This window comes from Thunnus maccoyii, chromosome 23 (genome assembly GCF_910596095.1).
Source record: "Thunnus maccoyii chromosome 23, fThuMac1.1, whole genome shotgun sequence".
NCBI classification, from domain to species: domain Eukaryota; kingdom Metazoa; phylum Chordata; class Actinopteri; order Scombriformes; family Scombridae; genus Thunnus; species Thunnus maccoyii.
The window spans coordinates 3,912,583-3,936,953 of NC_056555.1; the positions used below are offsets into that span (position 1 = coordinate 3,912,583).

Genomic DNA, 24,371 nt, shown 5'->3' on the forward strand with positions numbered 1-24,371 from the left:
TTCTACTTTCATATTGACCACACTTGACCATTTTGTGACCTTGGAATAATCAAGTTCTGTCTGAGATCTGAGTGGTTTTGAGATATTGAGGTTTAAAGTTTTCATATTCTCAATTAGCAAAATTGATTATGCATGGCCAAAATAACAGGCACCCTAAAGGTACTCTAAATATTTAAATACTGAAATATTATCATATTTTTAAATGGGGTTTTCTAGATCAGATCAATTATAGATATACCTTTTGATTTAGAGAGTTCATCTTCTGAAGAATTAAAAGCTTCTCTCCTCTAAGGCAGAACAGAAAGCAGTGATTTGGTTGAAAAAAGTACACAGATTGCCTAATTTGTCAGTGTTAGAGCTCTGAATGTAGCCGCTGAATGCATTCTTGAGTGTCAGCTGCTGTACACACAGACACAAAGCCAGTTAGGAGCACAGCACAGTCAATAACCTTCAGTTACTAAAAATAACATTTATTTTTGTAAACAAGTATTGGCATGAGATGTGTAATTAACCTTAGCAAGCTAGTGGTCTAGTGTTGTAGCCTAGTTGGTCTTTGTAACTTCATTCACAGTGTATCTGATACAATCATCAATTCTGACCTTTTAAAACCTTGTGCATAATTTCATACATTTGCAGTTGGAACCATATAAATAAATTTAGCCAGGTGGAAGTAGACAAGCCACTGCACTTATAGCTCTGTATATAACACTAATAAATGTTATTAGTGGATTTCATTTTTAAGAGCTTTTGCCAAGAAATCTGTCCAAGAAATGAAAGCTTGTTATACTGTATGTTTAAAATACAGGCTGGTCATGAACTGCTATTAAAATAAAGGTTATGATCTACAAAACTTTTCAACCTAATTTAGGAAAAAGCACAAGCTTCTACTCCATGAAATATATTTTACTTTTATAAACCCACAAAGGATCAAGAGGGACATGCTAAAGACTGTGTGTTCTGCCTACACGGGAGAGTGAGCCGCCACCCTGCTAATGCTAACGTGGCAGATATTACCTGGCGTGTTTCCAATTTGTATTAAATGATGCATGTCTTCTGATTACAATGCAAGAAATCATTTTGATTTTGATTATTTACATCATAAGCTAGCAATAATTCCTGCTGGGTTTAGCTAAATGTTGCTCCACACAGCTCCTTCACAGCCACAGACTGTGGAGGTCAGACAGCAGCGCTATGTTAATGTTAATTTTTTCCCAAAGCCTGTATAATAACTTATTTAAGATTAGTGTTTAAAGACTGAATAACCTCCATATTCTCACAGACTACCTTCATCTATTCACCGTGATTAACCCTAACACATAAATCAACCACTGGATTCGTCCATAGAAGCAAATTGGAGAATGAGTTTGGAGATAACCTTTTCTTTATTCAAATTATACAGTTACATTGTGCAATAAACTTATGCAAAATGTTTATAACTTGTACAAGAACAGTAGCAGAAAACGTTACATTGCGTTATCTGCAGCAAAAAGAAACTAACTGAAATCGATGGAGCTTTTAAGGTCCTCACAAGAATTATTTGTAGGAGTACTTGTGTTTTTCTTGAGGTACATTCTCATCTGTGTGCCAACTTTCTTTTCTCTCCTCTCTTTGTTCCACTCAGAGGCTGAAAATGAGATTTCTGCACAAAGCTAATGAGCTGATTTTATGGGCTCATTTTCTGCTTTGCTCTCACGCTCTTGTTCTTTCAAATGTACTTTTTCAGCTCGTCCCAGTCCTACCCCATTTTTCCAGCATACAATCGTTTCTTCTGCTCCCCTCGCCAGCATCTCATTCATTCAGCTCCTCTCTGGGGTACAGCCTGTGCGATTAAGGGTTTTGTTGGGGAGCTGAGTCCCGGCGAGGGCTCAGAGTCAGATCAGCCCCCCTCCTGAGCCACAGCTGGCCTCAGGGACTAAATATAGAAGAAAACGCTGAGGCTGGGCCAATCCAGAGAGAAAACAGAGAAAACAGATACTAAGGCAGAAGGAAGGAAGATCGATTTAGATAAAACCCCAAAAGCTTGTGAAATACAATAAAGACGGTGAGAAGAGCAGAACATGAGAGCATAACAGTGCATGTTTTACAATCCTAACCTCCACAGTGGATAGGAGCGATTTAAGACGCACCGCTGGGGACGGCCCTGGCAGTGTTATCTATCTGTGCTCTCTGGTCTGAGGCTGAAGAGGCTCAGTAGATCACAGTGGTAGCAACACTGTGGTCAGTCCTGCTGCACACACACCTCCGGATGAGGCTGCAGTACCAGAGCCAGTCTGGCAGCAGGAGCATGACCACAACTGTGTTTTTTTTTTGCATGGTTTTCACCTAACATCATGCTAGGTTTCTAGGTTGATAAATATGTTTTCCTATCATCCAGATATAGCATTAGGGTTAAGTTAATACAGAATTGAAGTTAACGTACAGGGACATGAAATGTGCTAGAGCTCATCAAGATAAACAGCTGGCGGGGCTAATTCTCCAGACGGTGCCATTAAACCGTTGCAGAAGAAGAGGACACAACAAGATGGCGGTATTGAGAGAGCGGCAGTCAAACTTCAAACAAACGAAAACGATGTGGGAAACATGATAAAATTTATGTTTGTTTCATGTATTTTATGGAACAGTCTCCTCATTGCTCCACACAGATCTCATGTTTTCATCTACCGCTATATTTTGCTAAGTCTGTTTTATGAATACATCACCTTTTCCACCTCAGCCAGGTGTAAAAAAAAGAAAGAAAAGTTTGCAATATTTTTACTTTTTTTATTTCCAACATTTCCACTTAGGCTTTTTTGTGCAGAAATTGAAAATATGCATAAAGTGGATGGAAATGCAATTGTGTCTCATTGTGGTAAAGTGATCCAAGACTTTTGATTCAAAGTGAATCACCACAAAAACATCCAAAACTCCAAAATGACAACCTTTTTGAACAATTTTGAGCACGGAGGTGTTAGTTTAAGTAAATCTTCTTTTTCAACTGCATATGGTCATCCCTCCATGACACATGAGAAAACCTGATCTGCAGATTCAGACTGTTAGATATGGTTGACAGTTCCAGGAAAAGGTTGTAATCTGACCTTTAGTTAAAGGATTAGTTCATCATTTTAAGGCATTTCCTTATTCGCTTGCTTTCTTGCCACACGATATGACTCTACATCTGTCCTTTAAATAGCTACAGCCAAGAGATGGTTAGCTTAGCTCAGCACCAAGATTGGCTCTTTCTGAGGGTAAGAAAAGCTGGGCTATTTCCTGGAGGGGTGCAGTGACTTCCGTTGGTATTGTCGCCAATGGATGACCAATCCACATACAATTCTACATTAACCTTTTCATGATCTCCATGACTGTCGAGCCACAACATGGATGTGAGAAAAGCCAGTAAATAAATATGCTTCAATAATATTGATGATGTTACAGGGTATACGATCTGTGATGGCCAGCAGTGAGATAGTCAAGATAGTTGATGAAGACAGCTCATCAAGATCAATGGTGGCATAAGCTTCCTTTGCAGCTTTATTGATGAAATTATTTCGTGCCAAAATCATCAAAGAGAGCAGGGAGAAAACAGTTTAGATTACCTTACAGCCTCAGCAGGAGCACTTCCTGTGTCAGCTCTATTTGTGCTTTGTTGCACGTGTGACTGATGCTGCTGAAGCATCAAATAGAGAGGGAACAAGCCAGTTTAAGCCCAGTTCCACCAATCGAACATACGTTGGGAAAAAAAAACATCTGTGAGGTAGTGGCGCTGACAGGAAGAGGAATGAGATTGATTTTATAGTACCCCTGGCTCAGCATCCGGGCTCACTTTAAGAGGAGGGACTTCCCAATTCCCTATTAAATGTCTACACAAGCCGTTGCTGGTGATCGAACAGCCGGCCCCGCTGCCGGTGAACTGGACAACAGTTTGATTTGACCTGCAGCACAAGCACACGCTACATTTCTCACATAAATCGAAGACACATCAGCTCAGTGTGTGTGTGTGTATGTGTATTTGGGGTGGCTACTGTTAAAAAGCATACAGCAGTAATGGAATAAATCATGATTCACTGGAGGGTAAAACCAGTTTTGCCCGCTTTTAAGGGTCAGTTCACCCAAATGACAAAAATAGAAAAAATAACAAAACAAACGGTCACACTGTCTTGTGCTGAGGTTTTGAGATGAAGGTGCCACTAAGGGTAAGTGAGAATATGGCTTTGGAGTAATTTGGGAGAACTGATCCTTTAACAGAGTTAAACTGACTTTTCAGGCAGGCACCGTGAGTTATAAAACAAATCAATACATGTCTGATAATACTACAATTTTCTATTCACCACTACATCTCTGGATATGGAAGAAGGTCAAACTAATTTAGAGTGTTTTTAACAAACAAGACGGTCTTAATTTGTCTTACGGTGTGAAATAAGATTTGTAAAGCCAAGAGAGAACAAACATATCATATCATTAAAGGACAAGATTTAAAGCTGGATTTATTAACTTTTGGCCACTTGGGGGCAGCGGAACAAACTGAAAACACAACACTGACACATTATCACCTTTTAAAGTTGTGAAACATGTTAGCAAACAGCAACATTAAGAATTTTTTTTGTCAGCCCCGCAAATGAAAGTCCAATATTCACTCTCATTTTAGCTCTCATTTGGTCTTCATCAACTCCTGGGAAAAATATCTAGTTCTTTAGCTGCTAAATGCTCTGCTATGTTCACCAGCTAGATGCTAACATTGTTTGTCTGCTGTTTGGTGCTGGGCAGGTAGTGTACAGTGAGTTTATCAGAGATTTATTTTGAAAAGATCTGCCTGCTGCTGCTGGAAACAAGTTTGACAATAGCGGGCAAAAACCAAAACAATGAGCTAAAAGAAGCTAAAAAGCTCTGTTGAGCTGAAGGGAACTGTTGGTGAAGTTAATGATAATCATCTCTGGGTTCATCACTAACACTAAAAATAATAATATAGTACTGATGATGATGATAAAATATTGATGAATGCAGCTTTAAATCTTTTAGAGCAAGTACTGAATATACAGTAAGATGCTTTAAAACAAACCTATCCTTGATATGTACGTAACCTATAACTCCCTGACTTTTAGCTTTTCATCTTGAAGACTTGCACCATGATTTTGCCTCTAAGCTTCTCCTTGAGCTTTAAATATAGCAATTCACACTTCATAACAATATCATATATATATATTGTATCTGCTAAGTCCCAGCACCTCATTCAAGCTGCCTGTATATGATGTTTGTACTGAGTGAACTCTTCAATCCGAATTTCAGCAAATTCAGCTGAAATGTAGTGTAAGAGTGTAAAGTAATTTTAAGCAACAGAATTAGAGCAACTGGTAAGTTTAGAAAAAGCCAGAAACATACACATATAACTTAAAACTTGAGAAATGAAGGATTCATACAACATACAGAATTAATGTATGAGCATTTGCAACAGAAGGACAGCAAAACCCAGAGAGAGATGACACCCAGCTCTTCATTTAGCAATAAAACCAACTGTTAATTTCTGACATAGCCTCTCACTGCTGTTGCATCACAACCAGTGGAGTGTTTTTCTGCTCTGAAAGAGGACTGTGGATTTATTCCACTTGTAGATGAGAAGCTAGAGCAGTGTGCCCAATGTGAAAAACAAAGATGGATGACATTGGGAAAGAAACTACCAACTGTTTAAACTCTATAAAATACAAAAACTGTAAGTTAGCCAAATCTTTTTTTAAGTATGCATGTGTGTGTCTAATACCGCATTAATTTATGAGTTTCTATCAAAGAGGATCTGTCCATAAATACATGTTAGGATCAGGAAAAAGAAGACAAGTAAAGAGATGATGACAGATTGATTGGGGAGAAATGATAGGACGGCTCTGGTGTAATGCCGCGGCTCCTCCAATCACAGCCGGCCGTCTTTGAAGTGTGAACAAGTTGGGCACTCTGAGGACTGTAATTATGAAAGCCTTAATCAGCAGGGAGCGGAGGGGATATGGCTTGGGATGATGTATGAGTGTGTGTGTGTGGTTGAAAATAGATTTAAAGTGTGTGTGTGCATATTTGAAAACGAGTGTTTATGCCTATGGATGGTGTGTGTGTGTGTATGTGCACAGCTGAAAATAGTTCTGAAATTAGTGCGTACGTCAACGATGCACATGGGTGTGTGTGTGTGTATGGGCGTGTGTGAGTTTGTATGGTTGAAAATAGCTTGAAAGTGAATTTTTGTGTCCTCAGATTGTGTGTCCGTGCTCTGGCTAAAGTGGTTTAGAGTCAGGGTTGTGGTGTGTACAGCTGAAAATGGGTTCAGACAGTAAGTGTGTGTGTGTATGTTGAGATGGTGTGTGTATTAAGCTGGGTTTAAGTGTGTAGGGATGGGTAAATATGACGTGTGTGGTTGAGTGTGCATCTGCACGACCAACAATGGGTATTAAATATTAACAATAAGTGTATAGGAGTGCGTTTGTTTATGCCCGTGCATTGGAATGTGTGTGACTATAGCAGCATGCACACTGCATTATAAAGATAATGAGATGAGTCACATTCATTTCCACAGTCTTCATCATTACCTGTAAATTGTTTTCAAGGTAGGTAAAAAGCTATAGAGTGTGTGTGTGTGTGTGTGTGTGTGTGTGTGTGTGTGTGTGTGTGTCACCAATACAAAACATCAGGAACATAATTCTGTTAATAGGTTGTTTATAGCATAGTGTTCCCCTCTCATGCAAGAGTGCATGTTGTCATTTTCTTCTTCATTAGTTTCTTCCTCAGCAGCAACTGCCACTTTGCTTTCATCTCTGCTTACATTTAGGGAAATCAATACCTTATTACACCTCCAAATGAAATGAACCTATTACCTTTTGGCTTTCTTCTCAATTCCCCTTTCATTATACTTGGAGTTCCTCTCCGCTCACACATAAACTATCGTCACTAACAGGATGGATGTTGCCCTCATAAAATGATCTGCAGTTTGTGTGTATGACTGCAGAAGTTGAGGAATTACTTGAGTTCAGTCATGCTGCATCATCAGGATAGTATGAGGAGTTGCAAACACCTTCAGATGAAGTTGCAGCCTGGTTCCAGACCTCTAAATGCAGTGTTTCTGATTTGTTCATTGACTGAAACACTTCTGGCTTCGTGCACTGCCAGAGTCTGTTTAAGAATCAGCGTATTGTACAATTTGCTGATGATTCAGTGATTTTCAGCCTTTTACAGGAGCAGGAACAAGGTCATGGTGCTGTAGTTAGAGACTTTGGATAATGGTGTCATCAGTCATTCTCTTAATGTTACCAAAACAGACATGATTGTAGATTTCAGGAAATCCCCCTCCCGTCCTCCCACTTCCCCATACCCCTCCTGTCCAGCAGTAAATCATACAAGGCTGAAATCAGCCTGGTAGATGATTACAAATATCCTGGGACAGTTATTGATAGCAAATAACTGTTATTTATGTTATTTATAGGAAAGCTCGACTGCGTCTTTCTTTTCTTAGAAAAATGAACTCTTTTACTGTTTGTGGATCCACAATGACTCTGTGTTATCGCAGTTTCATTGAATCCGTTTTAGTTTTTTGCATTGTGGTGTTGTATGGAAACCTCAGTCTGTCTGACAAAAATAGATTGTTGGACAGTCTTGCCATAGTGTCCAGTAAAAGGACTGGAGTGTGCCCGGTTCGGCTCTCTGACATCTATAATAAGCATATTCTCAGGATGCTGAGGCTATTCCGGCTTGCCCCGATCATCCTTTGTTCAGCCAGTTGGAGGAAGCTGGTGGAACTCTTGCCATACTTTTTCTTTACTCAACTCTAGAAATGTTTTAGTCTTTGATTGTTATATAATCCGGGTAGGATGGCTTGCGAGGAGATTATTCCCTGGAAGGAAGGTATGAATTGTGTCTGTTATCTTGTTTGTGTTTCACTGTATTGTGTGTTTGACTGTTGTTACTGTTTTTGTTTCTTATGACTGATGTCACCTGGCTGCAAACCAAATTTCCCCCTTGGGAACAATAAAGATTCATTGACTGATAGACGGCTATTTCTGCCAATTGGAAAGAAACTGGAATTTAGAATTTAAAAATGATCATCATGAAAAGTAGCATAAGAAAAAATGGCTGCAAAATGGTAAACAGAGTAGATTTGTTTGACAAAGCTGTACTGGTTATTGGTTATAAACTCTTAGCACAACAGCTTATGTGTCCAACAAAAATGGTGGGACAGATGCATCACTCGCTACTGTTTGGTTAGGGCAGAACAAAACAAAATCAGTGCTATTTTTAGTCTGGACACCTGCTTAGACACTGAATGCATGTGCAGCAAATTGCAGACTGCTCATGTGATACTAAAGACTTATTACCACTAGATTTGTTTGCAAAGTAGTAAAGCTACAGCAATTATTTCTATCAAAGGGTTGTCATTTATCTTTTTAATCTACAATATTTCATAAATTACAACAAATGCCCATCATAAATTATCAAAGGCAAAGGTTTATTCTCAAGATTCTTTACTTAATCTGACCAGGGGCCAAAAACCATGGTCTACACAGCAATTTCTTGTTATTTTTACATGATAACTGACTAAAAATGAGGGTGAGTAAGAAAGGAAGACTATTTGACTCCTATTTGACTATTTGACTCCTTTTTTTGAAAAAGGAGCCAAGAATTAATTTTTGAATCAAACCCTCTCTCTGTCTGAATATCAAATAAAAAAGTAAAATATTTCCCTGGCACTGCTGAGCCATTTAACGAATTCACACCAAGTGTTGCTCTATAACCTTTATATCCTTGCTTCATCTCACATACCTGGCAAATATGCTAATTTAATGCATGAACAGGAAATGATGCATACAGAGTGTAGAAGAGAAGAGCTAATGAGTTGGATTATTATCAAGCTTATAGTTGTATTTTTGACCCGGTTTGTTAAATGTGAGGAAGAAAACTGGCCTTTAGTGGCCTTAATGTCTTTCAAATATGACCCAAACAATGCTGGATTTCTGAGGTACTTACCAGTATCAGTTTTTGAGGGTTAACACATGTCATGACTCAAAATTGGTAACAATTTCTTAATGCTTGACTGTAAGTATTACTTGCTGGAATGTGCGTCAGTTTTCACACAAACAAAACTCTTCAAACCCGCCTGCATATCCACATTATACCTCCTGCCTCCCAAGGTCTGGTGCAACAGCCCTGATTCATCACAACCTAACCAAAACAGATAGCTCACAACTTCAGAGGCTGGTTTTGCTAGAAAAGAACTGGTTTGTGCAACGTTTTGTCCGACCATGTCGGTGGGCAAAAGTGTTTCCAGCTGTTCAGAACTGCCTCACCCAAAGGTGGCGTGAAAAACTGGCCATCGTAGAGAGAAGGGAGGAGTGATAATTGTCAAAATACGGGGAAAATATATTGGACTGACAGTTTCAGAAAGTTGAAGAAATTGAAAGACACAACCCCTCCTCAATTCTGATGTTACTGTAAAAAGGGTATGGCGGTGGGGTGGGGGGGTGGGGGGCACGTTTCAGAAACTCTTTGAGCATCCAACAAGCAGTTCTGAAGGAGTATACTGGCACCTTGACATAGCAGCTGCCTGCTACTATTCTCACTTCTTCTTCAGTGTCACCTCCATAACGCCACACTTTCACACAAAACACGGAGGGGGGGTGGGACGTGTGAACGGAGGGGCTACGTTTCTGGCCCTTTGTTTCATCTTTTGTTTCCCACTGACAGCCGCCCAGAAACAGGAAGACAGATTACCGGACACGCTGCCGACTTTAGCCTTCATTTGTTTATCGCTGCACGCCGTCCTGAGCACAGAACAAACAATAACAACAGGACAGCCAAAAAACTCTGACAAATGCATCTGTCTCCATGTGAGCACTGAGCCATTTCAGATATTTTAGTGGATGGCAGTATTTTCATTTCTTTATAGAGCGACTGACAGGAAACGCAAAGAGCTAATTTGCAAGAACACAGCATTGGCCTGAGTGAGAGATGAATGAAGGACACAAGTACTGAGTCATTTGTATGTGTGTTGTCCCGCTGTGTCTGTCTGGCCTTCTCTCTCAGTGCACTCAGATACCTTTAATGCCGCCTGCTCTTGCAACACTGCAGTTATGCACCACTAAATTATAGTGTGTGTGTTTTTTTTCCAGGACTGCAAGTCCTCTTAAAATAGACAGCGGGGGGAAATTATGGCCCTGTGTGCCCATGTGTTAGCGTGCGTTTGCGTGTGTGTGAGTGACTGAGAATGATTCAATGAGCCGCTGGAACCTGAGAGACACGGCGCAGGGATACGGAGCAGCACCTTAGGTGTTTCAGGTCGACAGCTGACTGCAGCCATGACTTGGCAAGGAGGACGTGTGGGGAAATCGATCCCGGGTGGCACCGAAACAGAAAACATGTGTCCAAGTCATCACAATTCAAAATGTGACAGAGAGGATATACAAGTGGGCGTGGATAGGTGCAGAGAGACAGGCTGAGAGAGAGAGAGTCAAAGAGGGCGACGCAGAAGGAAGAAAGTGAAAGACCCAGCCATGCAGTATATAGTTACCCTGGTTGATTTACCCTCATAAAGCACATTACTAATTCTATCAGTACAACGTCAGAGTCAGAGCAGAGTCATATCACACTCTGCTGCTCTGAGTTGCTCTTTCTGAGTTTTCTCTTTTTAACTCTTTTTACTTACTTTGCAGATTGTTGATCAGTGTTAAGCTGCAGTTGTTGAAACTGAACATTTCCTGCTGTTATTTCACATTAAAAGCAAGAAAGAGAAAAAAAATAAAATGACTTCACAAGTTTCTTGGCCACCGTAGGTTCTCCTACATGTTTGGAAGGAGAGGGGGGTGGGGAGGGGTATTCAGTTGATGGCACTAAATCCTACACACTGGTCCTTTAAGCTTGTCTCTATTTTAAAGGATAGGTTCGCACTTTTTCACTTAAAACAACAGCCCATAAGCAACCAGACAGACAATAACCAGGACAAAACAACATGTATGTGTGTTAATGTGGGTAGGTGATGTGTGTGTGTGTGTGTGTGTAAGGATATAGGGGGAGAGAGTGCAGAAGGGACAGAGGAGAAGAAGAAGAAGAAAGAAAGAAGAAAGCTATAATGTTGTTGGGGGGCATCTCTGGTTGGGTCCCAAGGACGAAGGGGTGCCAGGATGAAAGCAGCATGGGTCAGGACAGCTTGTCCAGTGCAGAATTGTATTTAAGACTGTTTTTAAAAAAAGCCCTTTATAGTTAAGGTAAATAAAGAACTGACATACACAGAATTGCAGAGAGTGTGATGCATCATCTTTAATCATTTCATTTAAACCTCATTTCCTTTTCTAGCTATTATCGCCAACGCCACGTGGAAACCTTAACTCCAGATTTGGTCATTTTTATATATTTAAACCCCAATTAAAGGATTATAACGGTCTCTATGGGTTGAGAAAATTATACATGCTTTGGCTAATGAAACCCTTTCAAAACCCCATTGGATAAACTCAAAAATGCACCGTGGTCATGAAGTAAACAAGGCTGCTGATCTCAGTCTCTGAAAAGTCAACATGATGAGGGTTTTCATCTCACAGTGTTGGTAAATATAGACATTTCTCTTTCTTTAGATGTAATTTATTTATCATCTTCATCTCTGTACAGCGCAGACGTATACAAACCCCCACACCGAAAACACAAGGTGAAAACAGACTCCAACAAAGCTTCTCCAGACATGTCACTGTCAGAAGTCACACTCATGCTACGCTTCCGTGTTGGGCGGACCCCATCCAACCGGGACGTCGGTCTGCTCCCGTTGCCACGCTCCCTCCCCATCACTATGGCAACCCCATCCCGCTTGCAAAGCAAGCTGGTAGTAGGAGGAAGGTGTAAAAGCTTTGTGCATTTGTTTCCCCACTCCTCTGCTATCTCTCTCTGTCACTTTGTTCCTCTTTCTACTTGATGCTCCCTCCATCCTTCACTGCTTCTATCAGCAGGTAACAGATGCCCAGCTAGTTCACATAAATATCCTCTAATCACCGTCACTGGTTATTCATGAAGCACACAGACGGATAACCTTCAGGTACATATACCATTCGCATATATGCACACACAAGCACAGATGGGCCTTCTCAGGCGGAGAGTGACAGATTACTCTGAGGTTCTCCTGGGCTGCCTGGTGAAAGCACCTGAGCTCTGTCATGAGGGACAGAGAGAGGAGAGGAGAGGAGAGGAGAGGAGAGGAGAGGAGAGGAGAGGAGTGGAAAAGAGAGGAGTGGAAAAGAGAAAAGTTAGGAAACAGGGAGGAAAAATGGATCAAGATCAAAGTTGAGATGAGAAGAAAGGACAGGAAAAGCCAGAGGCAAACAGAGAGGAGAAGAGAAGACAAAATAATATATTATTAGTATTAGTCATAGAGGTTGTCTCCATTCACCCAGACCTTGTCTGCATCTGTATTTCCAAAACACATCACCGTGAAAATCTATCTTTTGCTTTAAATATCCACTACCAGCAGGTTTGACAGGTGGCTCTAAAAAGACTGAACTTTCATGGCATGAGTCCATATATGGGGTGTCTGGGGGCCTTCACCGATTTATAGTTTTTGCAACAAAATTCAGACAGTATCAGAAATTTAGGGCCACATTCTAAAGATGTTGTCTACATACCAACCAATCAGAGAGCAGTGCAGATGGATGATGCGAGCTGATGACATGACTCTCCTCTCACATACTTTTTTCTATTTACACTAATGTTACGACGCTACATAATGATTGACCAGGCGTTCATCGCTCAATCTAACAGCCTCAAATTGATATTGTACAGTTTGACAGCAATAGTGACGCATATTTTATTAGATCTATCTCGCCCAGTGACACACAACAAATGAATTCAATATAACTGCTGGAGATGAATATTTGCTGATGAATATAGATTTTAGATGGAGTACTCCTTTAAACTACAGACCTATGCTAGAAATTGGATCAATTCCCTGTTAAACAGTTCTGCTTCAACTTCATCAATAAACCCGGTTTTTGCAGTGTTGGGTTTATCTGGAGAGTCTGGTGTAACAGGATTTCTTATATTTTATTCACTCACCACATAAAGAGTTGATGCAGCAACTAAAGCTCTATAATCATGCAGCAATCTCTGGGATCAAGAAGCTAGAATTTATAGTGGTATGGGATGAAATTTTGCTGGAAATACAGAAGAGTTATACACGCTACACTTTTATAGTAGCTAGACACAGTAAGTTACCCTTTCTGTGCTCTATTAACTTTTCATATAAAATCTGACTCATGTAAAGCTCAGGACAAGATTAGATAACCTGTGCTGACCCATTTATATCACAGAGAAGAGAAGAGAAGAGAAGAGAAGAGAAGAGAAGAGAAGAGAAGAGAAGAGAAGAGAAGAGAAGAGAAGAGAAGAGAAGAGAAGAGAAGAGAAGCAGACTACATTAGAGATCTAAGGAGCAGACAGCTGTCATTAACCCTCTGGTATTATGACGTGTGCTTGTCTGGATGTGGTTTGGCCGGAGCCCAGCTCAGACTCTCCAGTACCATAAGCAGACTCACAAACAACTCTGCCTTGTCTTTTAAAGGTGCTATATGTGGCCTTTTCAAGACATAAGTACATTCATTTTGAGACATTATTATAATTACTGTGAAGAGTGGCTATCACAGAGGAGCTTGTCTGCCTCTCAGCTGTCTCTCGCTGCGTCTTACTGTGAGCATTTGATTTTGGAGGGAAATCAGCACGGAGATGCATTTTTACAGCACAAAACAGGAGAGGAGGCTATCCTGCTGAGTTAGATAACAAGATTAATACTGTCTTGTCTGTGCATTAATTATGGCGCCGTAGCCAGGAAATGGTTAGTTTAGACTGGAAGCAAGGAGAAACTAACAGGTGACAACAAGATCCCAGGAAGTCACTGTGTGAGGTGGCTGTGAACCAGGAAATAGTTACAGCATGTAAAACCCGGTAAAGCGGCAGTCAAACCACAAAGTGACATCCACTTGTCCACGTCAAAAAGGTGGGTCTGGAAGCCTGGTGAACTGCTGTAGCTGGAAAACTAACCGCTAACTCGCTAGCCAGTGCGACTGGCTAGCACTAGTCGGTCACAATAGCTCCCAAAGCTTCTGTCTTTTTTCTCTCTACTGTTTTTTTTACTCCCTCTGAGCATTTTGTTCATCATTGCACATTAATTTGTCGATAAAATGTTATTGAAGTTGGAAAGCGGGAAGTGAAGTGGGAAAATAAAAGTCTCTAAGCTAGCAAGCTTGCTAATGGTCAGTTAGCTCTCATGTCTGTCTGCAAACCATTCCTTTTTTGTGGAGCAGTTTGTACTGCGATAGAGGTGGTTAAATAAAAATGAACGGTACAACACAGCTAATAGCTACCTCCATTTTGGACTCTCAAATGTCAGCACTGTCAAGACTGTTTGCTATTGGTCAATGGTGCAAATTTGCAGGTCAAAGTTTACAAAGATGGAACTTTATGGCAAACATATCAGCAGATTTACTTAAATCCACTGATTGCAGCGATTCCATTGGAACTAATTGAATTGCGGTGAAATTTGAGCATTTAAATCATGGTGTGTCCAGACCTTAAAACCACAACCTGAAGTTTTTACTTTTCTGTTTTTGTACAACTAAAACAAATGCAATAGAACTTGTTAATTAATCAGCTATTAAGGTGTGGGTAAGTGTATTTTTGAACTCTGAGGGGAGTGAGGCTAGCTGTTTCCCTTTACCTCCGGTCTAAGCTAAGTTAATTTCCTCTTTGCTCTACAGCTGTGATTCTGCAGCTAATCAACAAGAAAGTACAACAGTACATGGTACAAAGTGTGGTGCAGGGGAATGGCAATGGAAAAGGTATGCAGCAGTTCCATGCTTGGTTACACATTCTGGCACTCTTTTGTAGGATATTTACTAGCTTTAACTTGTCTCCTTGTTAATATTTGATCTGAACTGGCTGTTAGAGTTTCTCCATATAGCACATGGCAGAGGGAGTGAAAGCTGGAAGATAGAAAATCACTTCCTTCATGTTATCTGCCTTCACAAAGCCAAAGAGAAAAAAAACACACCCAAAGTGAGACCAGAGATGGAAGACAATGTCAACATCATCTTCATGACAGGAAGCAATGGGGTTTAAGGAAAATATGGTCATGATTTTGAGAAACGCAAGCACTAACAATACCTGGGGCATGAGACAGAGGCTGCCAATCAGCTCAACCAGGGGTTAGAAGGACTAGCTCAATCTGTAGATCAGTTCATTTAGTAAAGCTTATCTACATTCAGTTCTAATAAAGAAAACTTCTAAAGGAAGTGGAAGGACTGTCTGCTTTACTTTAATACTGTCCATTAGTTCTGGGATCTATTTTTTTCTCCCCATCTGTTATTGCTGTCTTCTCTTCTCTCAGTCTCTGCATCCTTGATGCCATCGCGTGATCTCCATTCTCGCAACTGCTGTCATAACTTCCTGTGTCCTCCTCTGCTTCCTCTATTTCTGCGTCTGTTTCTTTCCACTTATCCCTCCTTTCCTGCTCCCTCTCCTCTCATTCATGTTCAGGCATAGTGTGTCCTGGAGTGACCCTGCCAGACGCTGCACCACAGACGCTACGTTCACAGTGGTTTGGAGGGGAGGTGGGATTGTGAATATGTGTGTGTGTGTGTGTGTGTGTGTGGGTAATCAAGAAAAAGAGCGAGAGAGAGAGAGAGAAAGGGTTCGTGGGAAAGTTTGACAATTTTTTTGTTCATTAGCTAAGCTGAAGAAGGGATTGTTAGTCAGTCCATTACTCCATTGGTCTAGATGTTGGTTAGAGCATTAGTGCAATTTGAAATGGGGCACTGATTCAAGCACTTTTTAATGAATTTAATTGCCACCTTCATGTCCGCTCACTCCTGAAAGTAGCACTGCAAATTTTCTTTTGTACCCTCTGAAAAATGTTTGGTGCTGTAAGCTTGGCGACACAGTGACTATTTGCAGGTTAAGATGCCAAATTTGTGTGAGAGTGCCTCTGTTTTGTACTCACTTTGTTCTGTCAGAAGTCAGTCAATGGCACAAATTTGCATTTCAAAGTTCACTGAAGTGGAACTCCACAAGAAAGCGATGCTCAAATTTACTTTGCCGCCATGAGCAAATCAACACTAATCAGCAGAATTTTGAAGAGTTTCCTGAACAGCAGCTACAATAGCTCATCAGACAGAATGACGGCGACATGTACTTGGTTAAATTTGGAGTCATTGTTTTACCCTGGCTGAAGAACGGCATTGCAAGTCAGTCTGTCATTTAGTTGGTGTTTAAATATATCGTTCTGTCCAAGACTTTCTAGAACATCCTTGAAACTATATTCATGATCCAGAAAGGTCAATTACTAATGATTTTGTCTCTGTTAGGTCAAAATGTCACCTTGACCAACACTTTGGTCCATTGGTAACCCAAAAACTGTTGGCTAGATTTCCATTCAATTTGTGACTCACTTGACCTTTCTATAGCACCTTCCCACAGGCCCCAATTTCCACTTGTGTACATGGAGTATTAAAACCAATGGTCATGCTCCCCAGAGAATGAATCATTTCTATTTTGGACACTCCATGAGCTCACCTCTAGTGCCATCTTCAGCTCAAAGTCAACAATCACATAATCTAACAGGTACATTGCCATGAGCACATTCATGCTCCAAAGGGCGGCAATCTTTCTGAGAGAATGAGCTCATTTGTGCAGCAAGATTGGCTTGTCAAACCACACTATAGCTTCATCTTCAAGGTTTGTTAAGGCAGATGTGTGTGTGTGTGTGTGTGTGTGTGTGTGTGTGCATGTGTATGCCCACTCTTTGCTGAGTCAGTGATGAGGAGAGTTTTGTTTGCTCTGCTCTGCCAACATGTCCGCCCTGACCTCTTTGGAGGGACATGAGAAGAGTCTTTGAGTCTCGGTTGGAGCAGCCAGCTGACCAGGCTCTGCGCTGCCCTGCCATGCCGCACCGTAGAGTCTGCAGCAGGCCGGTGGCAGCATCCACCGCTCCTCCAGCCAAACCGGCCACGCTGGCAGAGGAACCGTGGCTGGAAAAACTCCCCCGACACTGAGCCCAGATGGACGGATAATGGGAAATAGAGATGCATAAAGGCAAGGAGAAAGAAGAGGGAAGGGTATTGGGAAAATGAGTAGGAGGTGTGAGGAGGCTGCACAGTTAATCAGGTAGAACTGCACATAATGGTTTAATCTCTGCAGATTTTAATTGTTGTGTCAGCAATTTTGAAAAGTAATTTCACTTAACACATCAGAAACTGTGGTGGAATCTAAGAGCTGTCAAGAATCGATAAAAACAGCAAAAAGAGAAGGAAAATACTAATCGAGGTAACAAACAAAACCTAAAACCTAGCCTAAAACACTTCCCTGATACATTTTCCATTTTGTGTGTATTGGAATGGCATTGGTATTTGTATTTTTCATATTCCTGTGAATGAGCTGGCAAAATGGAGACATCACAGCTGTCAGGTTTTGGTGTCAGTCTCTCAGAATCAAAGAGGCTTTTACCTAGCGCCAAAACCGACCTTCAACACTCATACAGAGAGAAATCCATCAAGAAAGAGACATTAAGAAATGTTCTTACACCAACAGTAGGAGAAATTAGACCATAATGCAAGCAGGAAATTCTTACTTTTACTTTTTAAAGGGCACTCCAGTGATCCAGTGTTGAACTTCTATAAAGTTGGGGGACTCACATAGGACAGATTCAAAAAGGAATGATCAATACGGGGTAAGCTCCAAATACACTAGATCCTACATTTCCCATAATGTAATTGAATCTTTTCATTAAAGTCCTCTTGCCTGGTAAATGCCTCTTTTTCAAAATGCACGCCCAAAGCTTCCTGTTATAAATTTGTAGTCTACAAACTGAGATAACCTTGATGACACAGAGTTATATTTTTAGACTTGACAAAGCTTCCCCAGAGCCACAGAAGACATTATACAACTTTTCTTTCAGACGCTGAGTAATACTCTCTAAGACTAGGAAACTGACCTTCATGTGTAAAATTGTTAGAATTCCCCTTTAATGGTCTTAAATTTATCCCCACTGTTGCTCTTCTAATCTGGAAATCTCTAACTGAAGTAGAACAAGACAGGGCCCATTGACAGAAAGTAGGTACACTGGAAAAGTTAATTGCCACACTTCGTCACAAAATCCCTCCTAGAATGGCCAGAATACCAAAGACTGATGACATTTAGCAGGCTTTAAAGAGTATCTGCGAGTGGATTATTTCTTTGGTGAACAGAATGAGTCAAAATCCAGAGAGGCAGGGGGAGGAAGAGGAGGAGTGGAAAGTTCCTCCCAGTTGATCTGTAAAGCGTCCCAGTAGCTGGTGTAGAGGCAGGCCAGTTCCAATGTTCCTCTACCAGTCTTTTAATGAGACACAGCTCAGCCCTCCTCCTCTTAATTAAAGCCATGATTCACTTCTCTTACGCCATGCTGTCTACATCTGGCAACCAAGGACACCAACACACACTGTCACCCTCTTTCTTTTCTCTCTCTCTCAGACACACACACACACCAATGTAGGCTGTTTTGGGTTGACTTTCAAAGAGCTGAGTGCTTCACCATGCCCAGTTACTTTCCTAATTCCTAAATCAATGCGTTGACATTCGGAAAGATAAGGATTCCAGTCACACATACACACATTTGTTGCTTTATCCTTTAGAGGGAAATATGTCACCCTTTGGGCACACTGTAAGCTTTCTCAGACGTCCTGAGAACTTCCACACAAACACACACTCCCCTGGCTCCTTGCACTCCAGAGGTAAACATTGACTGTGAGATCGGGCCTGAAAGCAGTTCAGTCACCGCCTAAAAATGCCCCTTCTCCCCCTGCTCTGCTGTTATTAATGCCCAAATGTGGTTAACGCACGACGCTCACACTCCCGACTTACTGCTCGGGGCTAAAACCTAACAACCAAATCAATATTTATCGGCAGCAGCAATGTGATTACATTCCCATCCCCGCCTTCTGTTGCGGGCCTGTGGACAAGCCGGGGCAGCCGTGCATAATGACCACGGGGAACTATTCTACTCCCACTATACACTTATCAACATGCCAGCACTCCGCACATACACAGACACCCAGGGGTGCAACTAGGAAGTTTAAGATCGTCAGACAAGATATACAGTAGCACTGACCCCACACCACCACCCGCCCCAACCTGATGCATGGCTGTGCTCAGATTTTTCTGTAATTACACAACGATCTTATCCATGTGTCTGTAACAGAGATTACTGTTTCATTCCATATAATTAAGATCTTATATTTCACCTTATTTGGTTAAATTAAAATGATTTGGCTTTGGGGAAGAAAGGTCATTTCATTTCTTTTAGACAGCAATTTTTGCAACCTACTTTTAACAGATATTGGTATTTTTGTCCTTTTAATGCAGTTTTGTTAAAGAATGATATAATGCATTTGCTTTACATCAGGGGAAATGATTCACTTCTATCCCAAAGATTGGCTTAATATAAATGCTTAAGTACAGTACTGCACCAGGGTTTCCTGCAGTGTTGTATAGTGGAGGCTCCCAATCTCATCTGAAATAAGCCTCCATTACCGACAATGTTAGAAAAAAGAAACAATCAGATGCTGATATGTGAGAAAAAAGCATGAGAGAGACCCTTACTCCTCCACTGATCAATTACGGGGGAAACATAAAACAAATGAAAACTATCTCATAAATCATCTTTCTAATTTACAATTCAATTAAGGTAGCAACTTCCACTTGTTAGCAAAAAGCTAGTGGAGCCCAAAGAAAGCCCAATTAGCATTCACTCTGTAAAAGACAAAAGGTGCATGTGTTAAATGCACAAAACAGAAACAAAAAGTTTCTGCTGTGCAAGTGTCACTGCAGAAAGTAGTACATTGGTTATTTTTGTCCTCACAAAAAGTTTGGTGCTGGAATCTTGGCAATGTAGTGAATACTTGCGGCTTGTGTGATCCAGCTAACATGAAACTTCTTCCATTTTTTAACTCATTTTGTTCTGTCAGAGGACGGCATTACTCTTGGTTGGCAACTTATTAGTGGCACAAGTTGAACTTCATGAGAAAGAGCTGCTCGGATTTATTTTGACTCCATGAATAAACTTATCACAGAGATTCTATTGAAAATTATTGATTTTAGTGTGAAATTGGGCTCTTATAAATGCTGTTGTGAGCAAGCCTTAAATTGTTTTGAGTACAGTGCACTCAGAGGAACAAAGTGAAAATGGCCGACTAAGATGCCACAACATTCTTTAATGACCTTCCCGACACTATCTCTTCTCTGGTAGGAAATCTGCTGTGCTTACAGAAAGCTTACAGATCAACACCAATCAGTGGGATGTTAAATGGTTTCCTAAACTGCAGCGACACAGTCCACAGAGAGTTGGACTCAACAAAAGTTGAACCTTTTCAACTCCTGCACTCCTGCCATACTTTCAGAAGAGCAATATACTGTATGCCTGAGGAGTGTGCAGTTTACTGACTCTCGTTACGTGACGTCTGGTCAATGAAATCCTCAGAATTCACGTTTGTGCTGCTGCCTTTGAAGCTGCCGCCTTTAAAAATCCCTAGATCCACTTTTGTTTGGAGTCTCCATTACTGTAAGCACCGGTCCCTTTCCTTCCAGTAGCAGACACCCTTTTCCCCTGCGCGCGCACACGCATACACACACACAGGGACAACCACAGACATGCCAGATGTCAGTGTGGAACATGGAAGTCTGACAGATGGTAGCCATGTTTCAGTTTATTGCTGTACAAGGTTTTAACCCATTACCCTGCCTACACACACACGAACACACACGTGCGCATGTGCCTTAAAAACCAGCACAATCACATTAAGAAATTTAGATATAAATATCTAAATATGCAGATGTACTTCGGCATGATTATGCATGAAGAAGACTGGTCTTTTTGTATTGTTGTCTGCTCTTTGCTTTGGAAAAAGGCGGATGGATACACGTCAAAACACGCATTGAGCAACCCGATCAACCTGAGACACATTTTACGATGCGTTCGAGGCAGATGCCGGGGTGTAGAGAATGTTGCTGACGCTGACATTTCCTATCATTTCCCCACGTCTGATTCATGGGAAGACGGAGGAAATGATCCTCTGAGAGAAACCCTCCAAAACATCTGTTAAATAAAGACGTCTGCGCCGCAACACCTTTCACCCATTTGTGCCTCGACATGAGGACACACACTTCCTGCACTGCTTGATATTATAGTTTGGTTGCAATCGCACAGTTGTATAACTTGGATCAGGAGGGTCACACAGATACAGCACACTTCATCTCCAGACAGACGGTGGTTTTTCAGGGAGGAAAGAGGGTGGGGTGACGGCACTTTTCCCATGTGTCTGCTGTGTCTGAGAGATTGTGTGTGTGTGTGTGTGTGTCATTTGTGCAAATCCCTTCAGGCAGAGAGGCTTCGCCAATGACATGCAGATGAAGTTATCAGGGATGCAAAACTGGAGGCGGATAGGTCTGCATGGACCATTCTCTCCCACATACACACACACACTTGTTCGCTCTGAAGGGCGGCAGACAGTCTATTGTTTCCCCTCAGAATAAGCCTGTTTGTTGTTCTATGATATGGGAATGTCTCACTGTGTCTGTTAATGAGTTAATGGTCACTGCAGGGCGATTGAGGGGTCCGGAACCAGAATACAACTTCATCTGAAGGTGTCTGCAACTCCTCATACTGTCCTGGTGAAGCAGCATGACTGAACTGAAGTGAGTCTTCAACTCCTGCTGTCATACAAACAAACTGCAGATCACTTTATAAAGGCAACATCCATCCTGTTAGTGATGACATTCTGTGTGTGTGTGTGTATGTGTGTGATGTCCTACTTCTATACTCACAAGGAGAAAAATGTCCTCATAAGGTTAGGAAAATGAGGAACTCTTTCCAGTCCAGGTTAACTTTTTTCACAGGATATATTAGGTCACAATCGTGATCCAAAAAGTGTGTGCGTGTGTTTGTGTGTCTTCCTTTGTGGCAGTGGCAGCTCTTCCATTGCCAGACAGACGCTCATGCAGATGGTCATCATCTCAGTGTAGTGAATGAGGAGTCTTCAGTGCCGGGCCTCCGGCTGCTGCCTGACCCAAACTCCAGACGGCGGGGCAGCAGAGTCCGTCTGCTTGGAATTACTCAGAGAGAGACTCAGGAAGACATGTGGAACACTTAAACCAAGGAAGACATTACATTATTTAAAGCCTGATTATAACCAGAGTTTGCCACGATTGGTTGGTTCTGGAGATTTTTACAAGCCTGTGCAAAAGAGTTGAGGTTATAATGGACTGTCGACATATGTTACCTCGCAGTATATGACATGAGAGATCAAACTGAGAGATCAAAACATTGCTGGCTTTATCTGTCTGTTAAAGCGATTGCAATGGTGTACATCCCATAATGTAATGACTTAATTCAGACATGACAGGACAGTGTCAGAAAGAGTCACAATGCTCACACGATATTCGGCATCTGATGCGTGACAGTGTTTTCTGTTCTCTCAAAGGCTGCATCACTGATTCATGCAAAGTGTTGTCCGAACATGTGTACAAGCAACTGTTCCTACCTGTCCTGAATAGCTAGACTCTGAGAGAAAGATTAGATGCATTGTTTAAATGTGAGTAAAGGTGCACACTTTTGTGATGTCACGCTCGACTGTACACACAAAAAGAGATGGAAGTAGATGTGTGAAGGATGAAAAAAGAAAGTTTGAGAGAGAAGTTCAGCTCCCGCCCACTCTCTCACCTCCACACACCCGGTCAATCACTGCATGAAGTGGGTACGCTAGTCGGATTGTCAGTTACAAAAACATCCCATTCCGACATCAGATGAGCTCTTTATGATTTACCCTGTAAGCATACTGCTGCCTTTAATTAATGACTGTTGTGAGAGCGAGGGACGCTCACCCTAATAAATCTTCTCACCAGTTTTATCTTGTAGAGATTCTGCTGCCTGTTGCTGTTTTCTAGTAGTGCACAAGATAGATAGATAGTGCACAAGCACAGAATGACTAAGATGTTGAGTTGTATCTCTTGATCTGAGAATTCCGATTTGCTCATATGCTGTATATAAAGCCTTTTACTGGATATTTATAATCACCCATGCAGTCGGTATGAATGAAAAATGAGAATATAGAAATAGAGAGTGATAGTTTTTTTGGGGAGGGGGGGGTTTATCTCTTATGCATCACTCGGCAAAGTAAAAAAAAAAAAATCAAATTTTTAACAGACTGATGTGACATGAGAATAATCTCCTCACCAATGTTTCATATTTTATTAAACTGATACATTGTCTTTGTGGATAATAAATGTTAACTATGCAACATTTTTAACAATGAACATATCTGTATTTAATCTTGTGCTGTTGCAGCCTTTACATTCATGTGATGGCATCGGTTCAGACAGGTGCTGTGTTAAAAGTGACAGAAATGTTACTAGGTTTGACTCAGTAACATTGAAGATCTTGACTTTTATGTAAAAGTGACTCTGGCACTTGACTTGATATGATTGTAATCTGAAAAACTGAGGTGTTGAAGCTACTATGTGTAGATTCCAACATCAGCATCCCTTAATGGTCGTATCAAAAGAAAAGAATCACAAATCAATTTTCACTGTGGTTGCCTCATTTTTTACAAGCAAAGAATTATGCCGGCAGAACATTTTGAAAGATGCTGATGATATAAAAAAAATGCCAGATGCTCCTAATCTGGTTGTACTACTATTAAATGTAGATGCTAAAATCATAACGGGACACAGCAGGGAGCCCCCCCCCCCCATCCCCTCTCTTACCCCCCTCCTGCCTGATGTGCAGGGAGGTTTGATCCGGGATTTAGCAGCAGAGCTGGGCAGGAAAACAGCAGTTGCACTAAGATCACACAAACAGGACATCCGGGATACACTCTCACAATACACACACACACACACACACACACACACACACACATACAGGGTAGAAGAGTGCGCTGATGCAAGGGACAATGACGGGGGCTGCACAAACACACCCAGCAACATGACCGCAGTCACACACACAAACAAAGTCTATCTTATTCCATCTATTCGGGTCATCGCCACTCTCAGCTGTCTTTCTGTGTGTGTGATAAGATCAGAAAGGCTCTGTGTTGAACACTGAAACAGGGGGGACGGCCCTCCGATACACAACAAACAACAGGCACAATTCAGTCATAGAGAACCAGGAAAAAAAACAATTCAATTTGTGCACAGAGGTCTCCAATGATTTCATTTAAAGTTTGAGGAAGTGAATAAGCACAAATTACTTAAAAATAATAACTTTTTAGTAATTTGTCATGCAAAATATTTGTTGACTCCAGGTTTGCAAATGTGAGGCTTTGCTGTTTTTCTCTGTTTTTTTATAATTGTAAATTTAATATCTTTGGGTTTTGGGCCGT

General features: G+C 41.2%; 1 protein-coding gene and 1 long non-coding RNA gene across 3 annotated transcripts in view; one reads left to right on the forward strand and one right to left on the reverse strand.

Annotated features, from left to right (window-relative positions):
• The window catches only part of chst11 (carbohydrate (chondroitin 4) sulfotransferase 11), an 87,557-nt gene that overhangs the window by 57,418 nt on the left and 5,768 nt on the right, over window positions 1–24,371 (reverse strand). The gene's annotated exons all lie outside the window — the stretch shown is intronic.
• LOC121890377 lies at window positions 13,715–17,050 on the forward strand. 2 transcript variants are annotated; one of them, XR_006093761.1, is made up of 3 exons: window positions 13,715–13,963; window positions 14,724–15,575; window positions 16,838–17,050. It is a non-coding gene; the product is annotated as an uncharacterized LOC121890377 (long non-coding RNA). The 2 variants fall into 2 exon arrangements; XR_006093762.1 differs by having other exon boundaries at window positions 14,724–14,804; window positions 14,912–17,050.